General features: G+C 52.9%; 2 long non-coding RNA genes across 3 annotated transcripts; one reads left to right on the top strand and one right to left on the bottom strand.

Annotated features, from left to right (window-relative positions):
* Window positions 1-1,195: 1,195 nt before the first annotated feature.
* On the bottom strand, window positions 1,196-1,892 carry LOC149125568 (uncharacterized). The gene is made up of 2 exons (XR_016211440.1): window positions 1,773-1,892; window positions 1,196-1,485 (listed from the first exon to the last, which is right to left on the bottom strand). It is a non-coding gene; the product is annotated as an uncharacterized LOC149125568 (long non-coding RNA).
* A 5,148-nt stretch (window positions 1,893-7,040) lies between these two features.
* On the top strand, window positions 7,041-11,926 carry LOC149125567 (uncharacterized). 2 transcript variants are annotated; one of them, XR_016211439.1, is made up of 3 exons: window positions 7,041-7,246; window positions 10,694-10,918; window positions 11,141-11,926. It is a non-coding gene; the product is annotated as an uncharacterized LOC149125567 (long non-coding RNA). The 2 variants fall into 2 exon arrangements; XR_016211438.1 differs by lacking the exon at window positions 7,041-7,246 and adding an exon at window positions 8,914-9,127.
* Window positions 11,927-12,276: the final 350 nt, after the last annotated feature.

The raw sequence follows: 12,276 nt of genomic DNA, 5'->3' as shown, positions 1-12,276 counted from the left end.
GCCGCAAGGTGGAGGATTAGCCTAGTGAGGCGCGGCGCCGGCTTCTGACTCTGATTTTTTGTTTTGTTTCATCCTGCTGAGAGTCTCTCATCTTTCTGAATGGGTGGGTCTTTTGTATTTTGCCAAATTTGGGACATTTTCAGCTATGATTTCTTTGAGTGTTTTTTCAGTTATACTCCTTTTCTCTACTCCTTCTAGGGTTTCAGTGGTGAAACTGGTGAAATGTTAATTCTTTGTTTTGGTCTCACAGGTCCTAAGACCATGTTCATTTTGTTTTTTCGGTGTTTGCTTGTTGTTCAGATCTGATAGTAATTTGAGTAATTGCTCTATCTTCAAGTCACTGATTTTTTTCCTCCAATGTTTTCTCCTTGAGTTAGTCCATGTATTTGAGTTATCGTACTTTTTAGTTTTAAAATTTGGTTCTTCTTTACATTTTCTATTTATTTGCTGAGACATTCATCTATTTGCTGAGATATTATATATTTTAATTTGTTTCTAGCATGTTTGTAATTGTTCTTAATTTTTTTTTTTGACAGGCAGAGTTAGCCAGTGAGAGAGAGACAGAGAGAAAGGTTTTCCTTCCTTTGGTTCACCCCCCAAATGGCTGCTACAGCCGGTGTACTGCGCCAATCCAAAGCCAGGAGCCAGGTGCTTCTTCTGGTCTCCCATGCGGGTGCAGGGCCCAAGCACTTGGGCCATCCTCCACTGCTTCCCAGACCACAGCAGAGAGCTGGACTGGAAGAAGAGCAACTGGGACAGAATCTGGCGCCCCAACCGGAACTAGAACCCGGGGTGCTGGTGCCGCAGGCAGAGGATTAACCTAGTGAGCCACGGCGCTGGCCTGTTCTCATTTTTTTTTAAAGATTTATTTATTTTATTTGAAAGTCAGAGTTACAGAGAGGCAGAGGCAGAGAGAGAGAGAGGTCTTCGGTCCGCTGGTTCACTCCCCAAATGGCTGCAATGGCCAGAGCTGAGCCGATGTGAAGCCAGCAGCCAGGAGCTTCTTCCAGGTCTCCCATGTGGGTGCAGGGGACCAAGGACTTGGGACATTTCTACTGCCTTCGCAAACCTTAGTAGGAAGCTGGATCAGAAGAGGAGCAGCTGGGACTCAGAGTGGCACCCATATGGGATGATGGCACTGCAGGTGGCGGCTGTACCTTCTATGGCACAGCGCCAGCCTCACTGACTGGTTTCCTTTTTTTTTTTTAAAGATTTGTTTATTTATTGGAAAGTCAGAGTTACACAGAGAGAGGAGAGGCAGAGAGAGAGGGAGAGAGAGAGAGAGAGGGAGAGGTCGTTCATCTGATGGTTCACTCCCCAATTGGCGGCAATGGCCAGAGCTGTGCCGATCAGAAGCCAGGAACCAGGAGCTTCTTCTGTGTCTCCCACATGGGTGCAGGTGGCCAAGGACTTGGGCCATCTTCTACTGCTTTCCCAGGCCACAGCAGAGAGCTGGATCAGAAGAGGAGCAGCCCGGATGGAAACCTGTGCCCATATGGGATGCCTGCGCTTTAGTCCAGGGCGTTAACCTGCTGCACCACAGCGCCGGCCCCACTGACTGGTTTTCAACATGCTCATCCCTGGGGTGACAGGAGCAGAGTCCCTCACTGTGGAGTAGGGGCCATTCCCCAGAGAAAATCTGGGCCAGCCCCACTCAGCGGACACCACTGGTGGCCCACCCACGCCTCCTGTCCCTTTGGAGGACTGCTAAAAATCCCCTGCAAACATCACAACCTAGGGGCTGAAGCCAGGCCTGAAGCGCAGGAACAGACCTCTATCGTCAGGCCTGATCACTGAACTTGAGAGCTGGAAGTGAGTTTAAGGAGGCCTTTCATAGCGAAGGGGCCTTCGGGTCACCAAGAGAGAGAACGAAGCCCAGAAAACCCAGTCCCTGTAGGGTATATATGTCCAAGGATTTCCCGGTGACACCGCAGTGCACTTGCCTAAAAATAGCGTGGCTGAGGGCTGGGACGCATTCCTGGGACACTGGCAGTGTGTCCTTCCAGCACCCAGGGGGACGCACAATGCTCAACCTTGGGTGCTCACAGCCAGGGAGACATAGCATCCTGTTGGCTGTGGAAGGACTCCTGGTTCTGTCACTTATTCACCATGGGAGCTGGTGACCCTCAGGGTAGTTCAAGGTTGCCAAGTACCACCAGCTCAGTTTCCTCATCCGTGAAATAGAAGTTAATGAAGTGCCTACCTCCTGGCAGAGCATCGTGAGTTAGAGGAAGACAAGGTCATGCACAGAGCTTGCGGCTGGCAGGTGAAACTCCCCCCGTGGTAGCTGTTTTTAATATCCTGCCGGCGAACTAATTTTCTAGCAGGTGAACTTTACCTGTGGAGCTAGACATGGGCGCTACACAAGCATAGCTGAGCTCCACTTCCATCTTTCCACAGCCCATTAGGAAAGAAGGGCAGGAGAGTCCCCTGGCGAAAGTAGGTTAAGGAGATCGGTTTCCTCTCTCCTTTCAGGGTTCAGTACAAGGTGGAGGCAAAAGGCACCTTTGCGGCTTCACTCCGACAACATTTGTGTCTCAGGAGTTTCAGATCCTTGCAAGGGAAGGAAGAGCAGAACTTCCAAAGCTGGGTCCAAGCCAAACACCCACATCAGGTAAGACACGTCTCTTAGCTTCAGCCTGTGCCGGGAAACAGCCACATCGGCCGCTGCCCGTGGGGCCAGCGGGGCACCATCTCCATCCTGAATGAGAAGGACTGGGCATTCAGGGACTGGACTGCCCATGCCCAAGTAACTCCCCACACTTTCAAACACTTTCAGCGAACAGAAAATTAGGCTCTTTCATTTCAGTCATAGCGTAGGCACCAAGTCCCACCTGCCACATTATAGTCACTGGGGAGCAATCAGCGTCATGTTAAGGGGACATCTCATGAAGAGAGGGCCTCTGCTAAGGAGCTTCCGGCTAAGGAGAGATTTCTCTCTCTCAATTATCCTGCCAAGACTCTATCACAGCCCATAGGCCATCACGGTTTATTGAGCCATTGACTGATTCAATGATTCATTCCTTTCCTTCATTCAACAAATGCATACTGCAACTTACTCCTCTGAGGCTCAAAGGCCAGAAATGATGAAGTCGCTGTCCCTGGTCTAAAGACACGTTGGTCTCGTGGGAGCGTGTTGAAAAGCTGATTGTGTTCTCAGGAAGCCTCAAGTTAGTGCTCCATCAGTGAAGAGCTTGGCAGCTCAGCGGGAGGAGAGCTGCCCAGCGTACAGGAGCCCCCCCAACAACGCATGGCTAAGCTTAGTCTGGCTGATCTGGTGGACGACTGGCTGGTGGGGAGGTGCTGACCCCTGGACATACTCGGCCAAGCAGCCTCCTCTGGGCCCGCTGCACATCTGCGCCCCTCTGCCCACCACTGCCACGGCCCGAGGCTCTGGGACTGTTCCCGCCCTGCACCGGGGCGGGCCTGTGAATCAGGCATCCGCTCCTCCCGGCATTCTCAGCTCTGCCTGTCTCCACTGAGCTCAGGCCAAGCACTGATTTTCCTGCATTGTCAACATGTCACATCACTTTGCAAGCCTGCGTCTTATGAGCTCAACTAATAACTCCTGAGGGATGGCAGAGGGAGGCTCAGCCTGCAGGAAAATTGGCTCCGTTCTGAGCCCTGTTGTAACTAACCTTTTCCACGCATTGTGAAATGTGGAGCTTGTCAATTTGAGGGCTTCTCTTGCTCTGCCTGGGAAACAGAATAGGCAGTGGGACGATGCAAGCGGGGATGAGGCAGGCAGTGGCACCAGGATTTTGCCAAGACACATGCAAGTGGTCGGCAGCTGCCAGTCTCCCTGCTGCCCAGGCAGAGCCGTCTGATGACCTAATGCCATCACATCGCAGTGGGACCCTGATTCGCCACAACCTGAATGTCTGGGACTTGTCCATTGTGAGGGTCCCACGAGGCTCATCCTGGTCAAATGGCAAAGTGGAACCCAAGTGCAGCCTTTGGAGGATGTGACCTCATCAGCCCTGGAGCTGCTCTGGGAGAGGGAGGCTGGGACGGCCCAGGGGTCGGAGCAAGGAGCAGGCATGAGGCCTTGTCACCAGACACAGAAGGGCGGGCTTTCAGTAGGAGACCTGGCTCTCTGCAACCCCAGATAAAAAAGCTTAAGATAAATCACTTCACCCTTATATAACCTCGGTTTTCTCATCTTTAAAATGGGAGCATTAATATCTACCCCAATAAGATGCTCCAGGGACTTAAACACCCACAGGGTCCTTTCCTTCAAGACAGAAATCAGTTGAAAGGGATTCTGCACCCAGTGATTTGTGGGTCGAATACCACAAATCTGCACCAGACTTAGCATATATTAAGAAGCTAGTTTTTTTCGGACTTTATTTCTGTGTTGACTATCCTTTAATCTTTAAGCACTGTAGTTCTCTAAAATGACAATGAATTATAACTACAACAAGTCCTCGCTGGGCGCTTGCTGTCCCTGTGCTAACCTCTTCACAAGTATTATCCCAGGTGGTCCTTACAACGTTCCTAGAGATTTCACAGACAAAGGACAGAGTCAGAGAGGGAAGTGGTTTTCCCAGGGTCACATAGTTAGGGGCACAGGCACGATGGGAGCCAGAGCTCAGTCATCTCTGGGGCGAGTGCTGGTTCTGCCAGCAAGGGCGGGGGGTGGCTAATGCTGAGCCAGTATGATTCTCCTGGGTCATGAGGGCGGAAGCACGAGTCTCTCCTTCCTCCCACCTTTCCTGGGACCCTTGCCATAGCAGGAGTGGGGGAAACCAGAGCATGGAGCCTCCAGGTTCCTGTCCCTCCTGGGTGCCACAGTGCACTGGCACCAGGCAGCAGACAGTTACAGCAACTTCTGTTCCCATAGCCACACGGAGCCGTTGCTGCCCAAGCTCAGCGTTCAACCTTGGGCTCACTGACCTGTGTGTCCTGCTCTGAAACTCCCCTCCCTTCCCACGTGGGGAGGCAGGGGGCCAAGGATGGAGTTCAGGTGTTATGACCCAGAGCTCCTTGCTGGTGTCACTGTTACCTCTGCTGTCCGACCCTGACAGCCAGAGCAGGACGGCGGCTGGCCCCTGTCTTTCAGATTGATTTCAGATAAGCTGAATTCAGATCCCTCCCCGAGGTGCAGCTGTGGTGGCGGGAGCCAGAGGGTGAGAAGAAGAGTGCACGGCTCTCACCCACCTGGCTCACCGGCACGTGGCGAAGAGCAATCCCAGCTGCCTGCCTGCTCGGCCCAGGGAAGCATCTTTTCGCCCCGGGAGCATTCACTCTGCAGATTCCTGAGATTCCATGGGCTTTGCTGGGCCACCTTATCCTGCTGACCTCTGAGCTCAGACTGCCTGAGGGCACCCCTCCCCAGCACGCATGCAAGAAGGAGCACTGTCCCGGTGGAGGCCGCAGGCTCCTGCTGTGTGCCTGGTGCTTGGCTGGGACTCCCTCTGGCAAAGTGTATGGTGAACATGAGATGGGGGGCAGGAAGGAGGGAGGTTGAGGAGGTCAGAGGCCAAAACCAGAAGCCACCTGTGGATGTCTGGTATCCCTGCCACGTGGCTCTGGACCCATGCTGAACATGAGAATGAGCAGGCCTGGTTTCAAGGTGGAAACTAGAAGCAATTCCAAGTGGGTGAGACCTTAGTAACAGGCAGAGTCGGGGGGCTGGTGTTGTGGTGCAGTGAGTTAAGCCACCTCCTGCGATGCCCGTATCCCCGTCAGGGCACTGGTTCAAGTCTTGGCTGCTCTTCTTCTGATCCAGCTCCCTGCTAATGTGCCAGGGAAGATAACAGAAGATGGTGCAAGTACTCGGGCCCCTGCCACCAAATGGAGAGGAGACCCAAATGGAGTTCCTGGCCCCTGGCTTCTGCTTAGCCCAGCTCTGGCCATTGTAGCCATTTGAGGAGCAAACCAGCAGATGGAAGATCTCTCTCTTTCTCTCTGTCTCTCTCTAATTGTCTTTCAAATAAATAAATAAATATTTTTTTTAAAAAAAGTAAAAAATGGAACTAGCAGGCCTGGACCAATGCACCAGAGTTAAACAGGGCAGGATAGAAGCTTGGGGCCGGACTGGGGGCGCATAGGGGTTCACATGCAGGAGCCTGGGGACCATGCCGGGCCAGGAGGTGGGGAGGTATTTAGGAAGCAGAGCCAATGCAGAAAAGGTCCTTGAGAAACTCTTCTGTGGAACGCGGGGCTGGGCGGGGATGTGCCCGGACAGGGAGGCTGCTCTGTGCCCTGGCTGTCCCACTCCCGCTCCTCCCTTGTTCCCCTGAGGCCAGTCTAGAAGCAGAGCCCCTGGCATCCCCTGCAGTCCTGCTTCTTCCCGGCCGGTACTGAGGGATCTGCTCTATAGGAAACACCCTGGGCATGGGCTCCTGGGGTTTCTGATCCTCAGAGCTCGCCTTGAGGCTGACTCAACCAGGCCCCTAAGGACAACCAGGGTTGTCGATGACACAGCCAGCTCCATCCTACAGAAATAAGTCAAGCTCCTGAAGCGACAGGGACAGAAACAAACACGCACAGAGCTTGCAGGGCCTGGAGCTGGTGATTTCTGTGCAAACACATCACCCTTGTTTGGTGCTTACCCAGCAAGGTCCCAGCTAGCTGAAGAAAGGCTGTCCTCAGCCCCACCCCCTCCCACCAACCTTACCTCGCAGACACGCCCTCGAGGCCCTCTGCCTGCACACTGGCTAGCAAGAGTCCCAAATCCACACGCTGCCAGGCTGCCCAACATGCCTCACCCCACGCAGCCTCCCCACCCACACCCCAGCAGCTGGGCTGTGAGCCCTGCGGAAGTGGAAGAGGGGTCCCTGGCTGGGCTCCTGCTCTACCTTAGCGGGATAATAGCACCCCACAAACACGGTGGTGTTCGGTCCCTACACCCTCCAAGGAGTCCTTGCCACCAACATTCTGTAAGCAAGGAGCACAAAACTCAGCAGTCAAACGACACAGCCGAGATCGCCCCACGGAAAACACCGGGGCCGACAGCTCCCAGCTTTTTTCAGGTAACAGGTGTGGAGCAATGAGGAGCTGAACAAATAAATGGGCTTTGATGATCAGCAATGAAGGCGTTGCTTTCTTCAGAGCACAACTCCCTCTGTTTGGATCCTGAAGACACCTGGCAAGCAACGGTCCCATTTCAGGTAGAGCTCTCTTAGCCAGCTCCTGAAACACCGAAGCTTGTTCAAAGGAAGACGCCAGGATTGAAAGGAGCCACGCATTGATGGAAGCTGGTGAACGGTTTTGCCAGGACTGGCAGACGACAGAATAGTCGGTGATGAAATGTTTGAAAGCTGGACCGGGGGGCAGGGGGTGCTGTGTGAGAGCGGGGGTCGGTGCTGTGAGGGAGCGGAAGTGGGATGGCTCTGCCGTGTTCCAGCCCATGAGATCTGGGATCCAAAAGTGACACTGGGAGGGGCTGATTTTCCATGGGGAGATCCCGCACCAGGCAGGATGTTCATTCGGCAAACACATGTAGGGTACTTCCTGCAATCGAGGCTCAGTTAAAGGCACGGAAAGAAGAAATCTTACGTAACACACAATTACTGAGGCTCCCCTTAGGGGCTTCAAAGAGGTTCTGAAGCTTAGGCTCTGCTCCCCTCACAGTCCATTCACCCACATTCCCTCCCCCAGCAGTAATCTTTTCATTTAAATGTTGTGACTTGTGGGCTTCCACGAAAAATAAGAAATCTGTGTAAATATCTATAGCCACCCTTTCTGACATAAGATATAAAACACTACTTTTTTCTAGCCTGCAGGGATGGTTTGTCATTACTTTTTTAAAAAAGTTTTATTTATTTTATTTGAAATACAGAGTTACCTGGGGCAGAGGCAGAGAGAGAGAGAGAGTCTTCCATCCACTGGTTCACTCCTCAATTGGCCGCAACAGCCAGAGCTGCGCCGATCTGAAGCCAGGAGCCAGGAGCTTCTTCTGGGTCTCCCACATGGGGCAGCCGGGACTCGATCCAGCGCCCATATGGGATGTTGGCACTGCAGGTGGTGGCTTTACCTGCTTCTCCACAGCACCAGACCCTGTCATTACTTTTTATGGCTTCCTAGAACACCATTATGTGGCTATTCAGGTTTATTCAACTATTGCTGTGTTGATGGACATTTGATAATTTTCCAATCTTTTACCCTCTAAACAGTGATTCAATGAATGGCCTTGAGTGTCATCTTTTTGTATGCTTTTTGCCAACACAGCTGTGGGATAGATTTCTAGATGCAGGATTTCTGTGTCAGAGGGTTCTTCTCTTTGTCGTTTTGTTACCTGTTGCCAGGTTCCCTGTGGCAGGTCCCTGTTGATGTCACCTCCCACCTGCTGGTTCTTTATGCTCTGCCCAGGTCATGCCCAGATTTGCTAGTATCCAGGGACCTGGTGGGCAGAGAATCAAGCACACTGGACAGGTTGGGAAGGGTCCCACCATGGAGACTCCCCCAGGGCAGAAGCTAGGCTCCTGCACACAGCGACGTCTCTCTGAGCTGGGAGAGGCGGAGCACAGGGGCCACAGTAATAACTTGGAAGGTGACGTGTGACGGCATGCTGAGAGTGCAGGAGGCAGGGGGCTGTACCAGATGTGCCCCCACACCCCACGGCCAGAATGACAGGGCTTCAGCCCTACAGGGTGAGTCTGTTCATCTGGCTCAGCCAATATGCTTGCACTCAACACCAAAGTCAGCCACTGGACAGCGGCTGCCCAGACGGAGCTTATTTATAGCACAAACTAGAAATATGCCCCCCTGCCACGTGCCCCCTCCCCTGTGGGAATCATGTGGAGAGAACTTCCCGGCAGCACGCACTGCGTTGCCATCTGTGACTCTTTTCCACAACAAATGCTTCGCAGCTGTGCGTCATCTGCCCGCCTCTGTCAGCGCTGCCAAGGCACTTGGGCTGATGGCATTCAGGGCGCAGCTGGGGCAGGGCCAGTGGAATCCCAACCCTCTGTCGCCTCATCACTTCGCAGGAACAGCTGATAACAGGACAGCCTTCGGAGGTCACCCTGTGAGCTCAGGAACGTTCCCTGGGCTCCTCCGGGCACGCCCGGCAGGTGCCTCCAGCCCTTGTCCACTGCAGCAGCCTGGGGCCCCTTTAAGGTTTCAGGGGTGTGGCAGGGGCAAGGAGCAGCAAATTCCCTTCCAGCGTAGAAGCTTGCAGGTGAGCGCTCTCAGAAACTGTGGGCAAAAACACTGAAGATACGCAGCTCTGTTTGGGAGACTCAGCGAGGAATGGCAGGCTCAGCCTGTGTCACTGACTGCTATTTCCAAGTCAGTGCTGTTGTTTTTAAATTGGGAGGGTCACAGTCTCTTCTTCTTCCCTGCCCACACCAGCCAGCAGGCCCTTCCTGCACTCAGGGGCTGGGAGCCAATGGCCCCCCAATTCTGGCTGCTCTTCCACTTCTTCCTGGCTCCTGGTCTCTTGCAGGACTCCTGGGTTGCTTTGCCCAAAGCCCAAGCAGCAGCAGTTGGGTGGGGAGGCTTTCAGCGTGTCGTTGACTAGAAAGGGGTACATGAAACAGCCTCTGCCTCTGGAGCGCGACCTGGCAGTGCCAGCCTCTCGGTCAAGTGTGAACGTGGCCATGGCCAAGGGAGGAGAGGCTGCTTTTATTATTTTATTTATTTATTTTGAAAGATTTATTTATGTATTTGAAAGGCAGAGTTATGGAGGGAGAGGGAGGGACAGACAGAGATCTTCCATCCATTGGTTCACTCCTTAAATGGCTACAATGGCCAGGTTTGGGCCAAGCTGAAGCCAGGAGTTTCTTCTAGGTCTTCCATGTGGGTGCAAGGGCCCAAACACTCGAGCCATCTTCTGCTGATTTCCCAGGCACATAAACAGGGAGCTGGATTGGAAGCAGAGCAGCTTGGACTCCAACCAGCACCCACGTGGATGCCAGCGCTGCACGCGGCGGCTTAACCTGATACACCACAACACCAGCTCCAAAAAGATGTTTGTAAAGCCCCATTCCTTGCCTGCACACTCATATTCACAGCAGCATTGTTTACAGTAGCCAAGAGGTGGAAGCAGCCCAAATATCCATCCACAGAGGAGTGAGTGAGTACATGCCATATCGAGACACGGTGAGGTTAGGAAGGAAATTCTCATGCACGTTACCTCATGGAGGAGACTTGACGACATAAAATAAGCCAGACACAGCCAGAGACATACTGTGCCACTCCACTGACAGGAGGCACCTAGAAGAGTCAAATTCCAAGTGACAGAGACTAGGATGGTGGTTGTTAGATGGCAGGAGAGTGGGGCGGTTAGCTGTTTAATAATATGGGGTTTCAGTTGCAGAAGGCAAAAACAAGTTCTGGAAATAAATGATGGAGGTGGTTGTACACACGTTACAGGTGTTTGGTGGAGCAGGTAAAGATGCCCACATTCCGTAGCAGAGCGCTGGGGCTGGAGTCCCAGCTCCACTCCAGGTTCCAGCTTCCTGCTAATGTGCATCCTGGGAGGCAGCAATGGTGGATCAGCCAGTCGGGTCTCTGCCACCCACGTGGGAGACTCACATGGAGTTCCTAGTTCCAGGCTTCAGCCTGGCTTAGCTCTGGCTTTTGTGGGCATCTGGGGGAGTAAACTAGTGGATAGGAGATCTCTCTGTCTGCCTCTTTCTCTCTGTCCATTTCAAATAAATAAATACAGTTTAGATGGTTGAAATGGTAAGTTTTGCTAAGTATATTTATATCACTAAGAAACTTTTTCAAATAAATGTTTTAGGTAAAGGTCTAGAGCAAGAGTCATTTAAAAGAGACACTTGGCTTAAAGGCTAATGCAACAATGAGTTTAAAATAAACGTAAAAAAGATGGTGGATCTTCAAAGAGAGCATAAGACGAAAAGTCGAGGAAACTGGAGCAGAAGATGGCCTTGGGGAGAAAGAAAGAAATCTCACCGCAAGAAGATCAGCAGAAGGAAGTCTGAGTTGAAATAGCCTGGAGAAGTCGGTAAGAAATTCCCCATGCCTCTGGCACAGCAGACTTTGGAATGCAGGCCTGGTGGGAGGGTCTTAGCGGCTACAGCTGGGATGTGAATAGCGGCTACAGCTGGGATGTGAAGGCAGGTGGCTGCCGCTCCCTTCCATGACCTTGCCAAGCAGTAAAGAGTGGAGCAGGGCAGCCGATGGATTGATTTCAGGAGACTGATTGCTGGCTTTCTGCACCTTTCAGCTCCTTGCCGAGAGCTCAGCTGACCGGTGTGAGCCTCGCCAGCCTGCAAGAGCCAAACCTCTCTGGACTCCCAGACTCCTGGGGGTTTGCTCTCACCTTCTGGTTCTCAGATTCCTGATTCTGTACCCAGGGTGCTTTGTCTGCACCTGGCTCCTCTGATTTGGCAAATGCCCACATTCTAGCCTTTTGGGCACAAAAGTCCTCACTCTAGGCTGCAGCAGGGAAGGTAGTGTCTGCACTACCTTCAACTGCCCTGAATCTGTCTCTGAAAACACAAGTGAGCCAGCCTTCCAGGTCTCGCGAGAGCAGACCTGTGCACTGAGGTGTTGGAATGCTGGCTTCCCCACCCCCACCCCAGAGTGGAGGGAGGGCCCTGGCCCCTGCCAAGACCACGCCTGGACAGCAGGCTTCCTAACCCATTGCACAGCAGACACTCGGGCCCTCAAGACTAAGAGCTAAGATTAGGGGCTAATCTGGAATCTCAGCTCCGCAGGGAACGGCTGCAGGTGTTGGTGATGGCAGCTGCTCCCAGCCTCTGCTGTCAACACCTCCCCTCTTCCAGCTCACTCTCCGGGGCAGGGGGCTCCCATTGGCCTCTGAGTCCCCGCAGTGGCCGCCCTCACCCCTGCCTGTCTCCTCCTGTTCCACTTTAGACATGGTAGCATTTCAGAGACTCGGGAACATCCAGCCTCAGACAGACTTAGGGAATTCGACCCGTTAACCTCTGGGTGACTGCCCCGAACTAGTCCGCTACTTGGCCACAATGAATAAATAAACTTCAGCCAAACCTTCTACCGTTGCTAAAGCTCACTTACTCCACTGAAGATCTGATGTGGTGCACAGGTCTCAGACCAAGCCTGTGGCTGTGGCCTGCTTGGGGACAGGGAAGAAAGCAATGTAACAGGCCCTGCAAAGGAGATGCCCTATCAGCTCCTTCCTGCCTACTCTTCATAGGCAACTGCTATGGTTCGGAACGGCTTGAGTTTTTCCCTGAAGAGTCCAGGTGTTGGAAGCATGGTCCTCAGTATGGCAATGTTCAGGGCTGGTGAGACCTTGAGGAGGTAGGGCCTAGTAGGAAATCATTAGATCATTGGAAAGCCCCTGGAAGGGATTAACTCCTTCTCCTGGGACACTAG

This window comes from Oryctolagus cuniculus, chromosome 7 (genome assembly GCF_051225735.1).
Source record: "Oryctolagus cuniculus isolate XC-2025 breed Fujian yellow rabbit chromosome 7, ASM5122573v1, whole genome shotgun sequence".
NCBI classification, from domain to species: domain Eukaryota; kingdom Metazoa; phylum Chordata; class Mammalia; order Lagomorpha; family Leporidae; genus Oryctolagus; species Oryctolagus cuniculus.
The sequence above is the reverse complement of the archived record's forward strand: the minus strand, read 5'-3'. Positions and strand labels throughout refer to the sequence as shown.